The 8,281-nt window shown below is 43.0% G+C and overlaps 1 long non-coding RNA gene across 3 annotated transcripts; it reads left to right on the top strand.

Moving 5' to 3' along the window:
• The first annotated feature begins 4,756 nt into the window (after positions 1 to 4,756).
• On the top strand, positions 4,757 to 8,067 carry LOC135371101 (uncharacterized). Of its 3 annotated transcripts, XR_010415513.1 has the most exons (7): positions 4,757 to 4,893; positions 5,897 to 5,935; positions 6,046 to 6,199; positions 6,616 to 6,674; positions 6,902 to 7,067; positions 7,507 to 7,623; positions 7,989 to 8,067. It is a non-coding gene; the product is annotated as an uncharacterized LOC135371101 (long non-coding RNA). The 3 variants fall into 3 exon arrangements; XR_010415512.1 differs by lacking the exon at positions 6,616 to 6,674; XR_010415514.1 differs by lacking the exons at positions 6,616 to 6,674; positions 7,507 to 7,623; positions 7,989 to 8,067 and adding an exon at positions 7,250 to 7,469.
• The last annotated feature ends 214 nt before the right edge of the window (positions 8,068 to 8,281 follow it).

The raw sequence follows: 8,281 nt of genomic DNA, 5'->3' as shown, positions 1-8,281 counted from the left end.
GGGCGAGACTCTACCCCACTGCTGAAACTGCCTATTAAAAATGTCAAGGATTTTTAGCTGTACAATGAGTTGTACATTATTGGCCCGTTTTTATTTGATATTGTGTATGCTTTTAACTGCTGACACTTTTAACACTGGTTATACTGTTTAATAGTCACAAAACCTAGTATATTTGAAATCCGCAGTTTTGAACTCAAATTCGTTGCACAAACCTTTTTTTTCTATACATTCCGCGAATCCGTCGCTCACGTCATTTCTGATAGAGTAAACGCCGCACTCATGCAACCTCGTACTGCTTTCAAGCACTGCAAATTTGAGACGGAAACTTCGGAAAAAGTCATATTTGCGGATCTCACAGCCTACACTCACCTTATTAAATGTACTGGAATCGGGCGTCTTGTGGAGGTCCTTGACTATTCGGGAACAGACCTTAAATATATGATTCGTAGAACGTCCAATGGCCGTTGCCATAAACATCGCTGTCAGAGAAAAGAGAAAGGATCAGAGAATGTATGTCCGCGTTGGTCCAGTTTGCTCTTCACGACTCATAACTGGATAGAGGCTGCAGCTTAAAAAAATATGAGCAAAACAAAAATAACGCAACAAATTACTATCTTGGTGATTAGAAAGATGAAGTTATGAAGAGATATATTCCAGGGCTCTTGTTCTATTTTATTTAGGCTGGGCCACAATTGGGGGCCACCAAAGTGAAATACAGGGCGCCTCATGCTAGATTTCGGGCACCGCGGGCTCGTCAAGCCGTTGCAGACACAAGGATACATCCTTGCCTTCATGCGTGTCACCAGAACGCGAACAGCGGAGTAGGCAGTACACTTCTTAATGGAGTAATTATACGCCAAAAAGAACTTGCTCTCAAATGTGTCTCAAGGTATGTGTCTCAATTGGTGCAGTTCAAACGGAATCGTTTCACAGAACGCTAGGGCTTGGAAGAGAAGAACAATGAAACAGAGCCTTCCTTGACGGCAACAAATGGGATCCCCAGGAGGCAAAGGTTGGCGGCACCCAATGAGACATCAAGAGAAGCGCGCGCATTCTTATCGTGGGTATGTCAATATGGAACGGTTCTGATCGTAGTGTTCTCAATGTGCGCGGCATGATGCGCAATGTTGCATTTTCAATAACGATTCATTGAATCACACAGCTCACAGCAGCCCAAAGCCGTTCTCGCCAATATTCTACTGACGACATTTATTTCACGTTCTTCCAACAGCGAAGCCATTCCGCTTCCCAATGCTGACTATGTTTTTCACTGAAGAGTGTTCCATGGCGTGGCACGCGCAGTATTGAGTAAACACACCGAAGCACGGGCTGAAACTACGTTCTTTGCGTAGCGCCGAAGCAAGCAAGATTTGTGATTGTATAGGTTCGTAACGTAGTTTTGAATTACGATGACAAGTACGAAAATAACACAGCGTGTAATGCATAGTCGACTCGCGTTAATATGACACTCGCTAGTATGACATCCTCACTCTATGACCACTTTTTTGGGGCACCGTTTGTTTCCATCAGTGGTCCTGTGTAAAGACCCATCGTTATTATGACACCTCGGTATCCGACTACGACCAACATTTCTGGGGACAAATGCGGAAAACTCGTGTATTCTTCCCCCGTTATTATGACCGTCCACAACAGACCGAGTCCTGCTTCTGACCCAAAAGTCCACTGGTCCTGGGAAATACGTAAGCGCGGTGAATGCCGAAGTCACGACCCCGCTTCTACGGAGTCATCCTCCTGGCCCACAAGTGCTATGTTCAAGGGATTTACGTGCGCGGTATGTATTCGACATCGCCCGTTCAAATGAGTCGGCAGAACGGCAACATATATTGGCAGTTTTTCTAAGCAAACGATTTTAACGTATTTCTTTCGTCGATGAATTGCAAGGTTGTAAAGTGTTGGTAAAATAAAATAAATTGAATTGAAATAGTGTGCATGCAATATCTACGTCTTCAGACTTCCTTTATGAGGTGCTTACCTGGAGCATCATCCATGTTGCTCGTTAATATGACAATTCGCTTTATGGCCGAAATTCACGGGAACGACCTCGGTGATGTTAACGACGGTTCACTATAATTTGAAGTGAACTTGTTCTCTCTCTCTCTTCCTTCCTTTCTCTTTTATTTATTTATTTATTTTATTTTTTGCATTTTAGCGCCACTTTAAAGACAGCGTGAGCATGGCAGAGGCTCGCGAGGGCTTTGAAGGAGCGGTTACTGTCACTATATAAGCTTACGCTACAGTATCGTCATTGAACTACGTACAGGAGCACGGCTGCCATCTTGTTGCTCGAGGCTCAGCCGCGTGACGCCGTATCGTTTCGTTTTCTCCCGAGCGAGCAGCCTGTGCTGACGGCGCGGCGTCGCGGCCTCTGGATATGAAACTCTCGTATGCGTTAGTATTTCTTTGAGAAAGATGCGCCTTGCTTTTAATGAACCCTTATTTTCAAACAATTTACAAGAATGAAACATGAATTGAACAAGATTTGGTGCGCATGCTGCTGGAGTATAGCATCCACACAAAATCTTGTTCAAGTAAATTCGCTATGTTTCGTTCCCTGTAAATTGTTGGCATCCGTTACGCATTAAAATCAGGAGTGCGCTTCATTTTTATTCTTTCGCTTATCTTTCCTTATTGTCAATGTAGAATACCTCAATGCAAGAGGCTCTAACAGCGAATATCGTATACGGCCGGCGCCGTGAAAGCACCTGCGATGAATCGAATTTCAGTGTAAATAGGCCTACAGCAGAATAAACATTCCTCTTCTCAATCAAGTAAACATAAACATACGGAGAATGTGTGTGTTTGTGTGTGGGGGGAGGGGAATATGTTTATTGAGAGAGACACAGGAGACTGGGAGTGGGATTTCGTGTGTATTGTTTGCCCCTCACACCCTTATGTGTTCCAGACTCTGAACAACCATCACAAGGCTTTTGCACTTTTTTGTGTGTGCAAATTAGCATTACTTGTTTGTTTTAATATTGTGGTTTTAAGGAAGTGTTATTTCCTTTACTCAGATGCATGATGATTTTCAATCATTCGCAGTGCTGCCTCTTGTGTAAACAAGTGAGATGGCCCTGAAAAGGGCCTTTTGTTTTGTTTGCGGTGGAACCATACTTCAGGATGACGACCTCATTTTATGTTGACTGCGAGCACTCGCATTGCTACGCTCTTGCTGCCACATTTTGACGATGTATTCTTCGGCTTGTTGTTGATCTTCCTGAGTGCAATCGGCATCATCAGGGTCAGAAATTTGTCCACAAGTTTCTTTCCGATATTGTGACACGTGGGATATTGTTGATGCCCGGATTGCAAGACGGCCTGGGTGAGAGCTAGCACTGAAAGGCTCAATACCCTGTGTTCTTGCTGGCGGATTATCGTGTCTGCATGTTGCAGCAAACTGAAGACTTTTTTGGATGGTCGGCAGAGTGGATTTCGTTCACTGGGTCCGCAATGAGACTTGAATCCCAGAAGGTTGTCATTGTCCACAACTAAATCTTCGTTTAAGAAGGTCTTGCATGCGTCGCACAGCTTATAGCAAGAAACAACACTTCTTGAAACATACCCCGCTACATAGCATAGTGACTGAGCTTCTACGTCGTCCATCTGTGTCGCATCACCGAGTTCAGGGGTAATGAGCTGATCTTCTCCGTCCCTAGTGCTGTCACGGACGATGTCCTGCGCTACACCTTTTCTGAGTTCCACGAATTCCAGGAAGTCTGTACAGTCGCTAATATTGTAGCTGCCTTTTCTACTCGGACGGAAATACTGCGAGAGCATGATCAGTCTCAAAGTGAGCTTGAACTCCAGTGGTCGAGGAACCGGGTTCTCCGCTCGAACACAAGAAAAGAGGTTCTCGAGGGCGTCCTGACTTAGCCTACCCAGCATTACAAGTTTAAAGTTCTGCTGCTTGAGTAGGAAAGACTGTAGGGCAATTGCACTGTATGTTGACACCATTACACCAGCCTGCACGGGTTTAAAGCAGCTGCACTGGTTTTCTTTCTGAATCATGATGGTTGACATCAGCCCTGCAAATTTATCCAAGAAGGCCAGAGCACCCTTACAAAAACAGTTTTCACCTTTTAGTGGTCCTCTTATGTACTTCTTTTATACCATGTCACCTTTCTATGGTTTGCTCCTTCCTTTGTACCCGGTATACAGACAGTCTACCTACCTCTTGTGCTTTTCCTTTAGCTTTCACCGCTGTGGTCGTTTTAACGACTTGGTATGCAGACTGTTGGTAGACCATTAATGTACCACTACAACAGCGCTTTCATGCTGTTCATTGCGGATGGCAATAATTTGGAATGTGGTTACTGATTACATTACACTTTAGTGACATTAATTTGACCTTGACCGCAAGCTCACCTGCAGTAAGTTTGTACAAGCGACACGTCAGAAAAATAAATAAAATCTTATATTCACTAAGAAAAAAGTACTAAATTTCTGATTAACAGTTGTATCGCAAATAATTCTACAATTAAGGGACTGCAGATGTTTATGCAATGGGGCAGCATCAGTGAAATCCACAGAAATTCAAGCATCACAGTAAGTGGAACAATTCCTAATACCAATATGTTAAGAGTCACGGTTACGTAATGACATGAAACAAACAGGAGATTGACACAGCAACAGCACACTGTAAAAAAATAGTCGTGAAAAATAAGGGCATATCGCCGCGGGCGCGATCCCGTGTTTTCAAATCACGCGCGTTTCCTGTTATTTCGCGGGGGAGGAGGTGTCTGGGCATGCGCACTGGATCTGCATGGCCTCCAGCAACCGGCACATGTGTGAGGAACGCAAGCGTGCCCCGACTGTCAAAATCGTCAAAGCCAAAGCTGTGCCTCACTCGTGGGCTTTCGCAATAAGATTTCGAAGGTATGTGAACTCTTATTATGTCCTTTATGCTGTCAGCTTTTTGGAATAAAGGGAAATATGCGCCGCCGTTGTGTGTTACCAAATACGTAGTGAATGGCGCCTTCTTCAACGGAATGTTGTCGCCTTCCGCTGTGTTCTCACTTGTAACACTGTCCATGTCGTAGCCATGCATGTTCTTAAAACTTTCTTCTCAAACCACTAAAATGAGCAGTGTGTAACATTCTGGAACTAGTGGATGGGTGTGCGTTCATTCTCGTGGACATTTGAAATCGGCCGGGGTTCACCAACGCCGGTTAACGAGATTGAACGCTCAACCGAGATTGAGTACCCTTACACCTTTTAATTAGTAATGTTAATTCGGGACGCAAGATTTATTTTAAATGCTTGTCAGTGCTGTCGAAAGAGAGTTGAATCGCACTTCCAAGTCGAGGGACCCTTGATTTAGTTTAACCGACGTTGATCGAATGAGGCCATTGTGTACAGCCGTCGTTCATATAGTTTTAAGTGTTTGCACTATTTATGAGGCAAATATCACCGCTGTATACAGATTGCATGAAACAAACATGTGGATTAAACAGTAGCAGAAATATTGGTAAAAGAGTTGCCGAGACGTATTTTTCCTTGTTCCGTATACGCTTGAGTATATCTTCGTTGTTAGCACCAAAAGCGTTCGACGACATCGCCTGATATGAACGGGTATCAAGTTACGGCACCGCACTGATGGCACACCAGGAAGCAGAGCCCGCTTTGAATGGGAAGAATAACGTTTGCGCGTCTCTGAGTTTAACGAAAATCTGACGAAGGGCACGATATAATGTGACGCGTTTCGTTAGCTGAGCGGTGTTTGCATGAAGTGATAGTGTTGCAGCACAATACTTTTTTTTGCTACACAGCTTTTACTCTGACGCAGACAACACCTGTTCCTTTTCAGGCATATTCCTCTATACGCCCTTTTTTAATACTTTCGTGGACTTATCTCTTTCTCTATTTTATTACCAAACAGGGTCTGGGCGTATACAGACAAGAAGCAAGCAGCAAACGAGTATGTTTCCTTCTGTGAATGCAAGCTATCTCAAGTATACCTTTATGACTATCAAAGGCACTTCCAAATACATTCATCTATGCATAACGTATCTGTGTCATGTACCCAAGGAGACTGGAATGGAAGCCGCAAACAAGAAAGTTGCTGCAGCCCATATAGGGCTCCAGTGATGAACATGGCTGCCCAGGAAAACATATCTTTGTGTTGAAGCCGGTCTGTGCATATTTTAATGAAGACTATGAGGTCTGCACCTCGTTCCACACTGTAAGTTCTCATGCACCGTCTTGATTCTGAGAGTTCTGTGATAATATGATCATTGACACATTTCTTGGTGACACACATAAAAACGAAAATGTCAAAGATCAAAGTAATATGATTGATGTCTGAAGGTTGTGTTAGGGCGGGGTGAATGAACTTTAATTCAGACACGCAGTTCTAAAGGCAGCAACTAGGCAATCACAGGCGATTTTCTCCATTGTCTCTGTTTCCGGTCCATCATTGATACGGCAAAGTGCAGAGAAAAATTTTGCAAGGAGTAACGAGCGCACAATGCTTTATGGTTATTTTTTTATTATATATTTTGTTTGTGTTTAATCTTGCATATTTTCTTGTGTCTGATGATTATTATATGAGAGTTCAACTGTTTGCATTACTGAGTGAGGTATCCAATCTTTCTTTAGCACAAAGCTGGCCAGACAGCTGTGGAGTGAGGGCCCCCAACACCATGCCTCTGCTATTGGTATGAGGCTGGCTATATGGCTTCCATTTCTTGGAAGTTTTTTTTTACTGCTATTGGCACCTCGCAGTGGTCATTTCTTCTTCTTTGTGTAAAACATATTTCTGTTTTGTGCAACTGAAAGAAAGTATGCTGTCACAAAACAAGGATCTGTGCTGCAGCTGCAACATGGGCTCTCAAAGCATTTGCAGTCACTGCAATAGATTTATGTACATCTATCTCTCTTATAGGGTCATCACTACTACACTTCTCAGGCATTGTTCTTCCCTTGGACAATGACAAAACGCTAACTGCAAGGAGCGTGGAGAAAGGATTGGCGCTTCAGCTCGGAGTGTATTTCAACTACGATGTGCAGTGCCTGCCACCAACGTTTCTTATGTTACAATCCATGCAATGGTATGCGTTCTCATGTATTACACTCATCGTATCATAAATCGTTATCACGTAGTCGACAACTACTCCGCTGTATTCGTCCTTGTATTGTTCATTCTTACCGTGGGGTGAGAATAAGTTTCACGGTCATGTGTTTCAAATGTTTCTTTCTTTTTTTTTTGTCTTTCTATTCCTTGGTTTCACAGATACCGAAAAACCTGCTGCTGCTCTAGGCAACGTGGTGTTATTGGCAAACTTGGTTGTGATACATTGACTTGTGGACAGCTAGGTTTGCAAATTTTATTGTGCCAGTTCCTGGTGGCAGAAGAAAATTAGGGGCCTTCTCTAATTCATGAACAGATGGCCGACCTGCACATGAAGCTTTGAAGGCAGTTCAGCACCTGAGATGCTATAGCATGAAAAATTATGATTGTTGAAAAATCCCCTCCTTTTTATTTCACAGTTATTTTGGACACATCAGCACTGAAAGCGGAACAAAGCACCCCAATGGTAATCAAGCTTAAGTAGCATACCTGTTTGCGTTCTGTCACTCATCTGCGAACTGGGGTAAAGTTGAAAGGTAGGTATCCCATTAGCCCTTTCTTAGTCTGCAATTTGGTGCTGACTATTTCTGTTTGGTCCACATTTCCCAAAATGTCATACTTTTGACCGTTAACCATTGTGCTTTTGAGGCCCTATTTGTGAGTCTTGGTATTGTTCCTTGCATCTTCTGCATGTGTTTGTTAGGATAAGCTGAATACTACAGGGCACAACACAAATACTTCTGTGCTTTCACGTACTTTGTCCACGTATGTGCATTGTGCTTTTTAAAGTGCGCAGATTCAAACTGTGTGTTGAGCACTTCAGTTAATACATAAATATGTCTTGTCTTTTCGTATGCCTTACACTCAATGTTCTTAATTTCATGTTTTGTTCTGATTTCAGGAGCCATTCCAAGCTGCTGTGCTGGAGAAAGCTACTGCACTGTACATTTCAGTGAATATATTGCTTTATGAACACATAACATGTGGTGTGGGTGTCTGATAATGATACAGGCCAAACACTATTTCATGAAATGATAGACAGTAATTTTTACAGGCTGGTGCATGTTTCTATAATACAGTATCCAATCATAATAATGATTAGCCATTAAACAACAAGAACACATCTTTTAGCTCGGGTTAACACGTAATGTAGGAATACAGCGGCATGTGAATTTCACGATTTTGTGTCATATA

The sequence above is a fragment of the Ornithodoros turicata genome, chromosome 1 (assembly GCF_037126465.1).
Source record: "Ornithodoros turicata isolate Travis chromosome 1, ASM3712646v1, whole genome shotgun sequence".
In the NCBI taxonomy this organism is placed as follows: domain Eukaryota; kingdom Metazoa; phylum Arthropoda; class Arachnida; order Ixodida; family Argasidae; genus Ornithodoros; species Ornithodoros turicata.
This window is presented reverse-complemented; position numbering and strand designations above follow the sequence as displayed.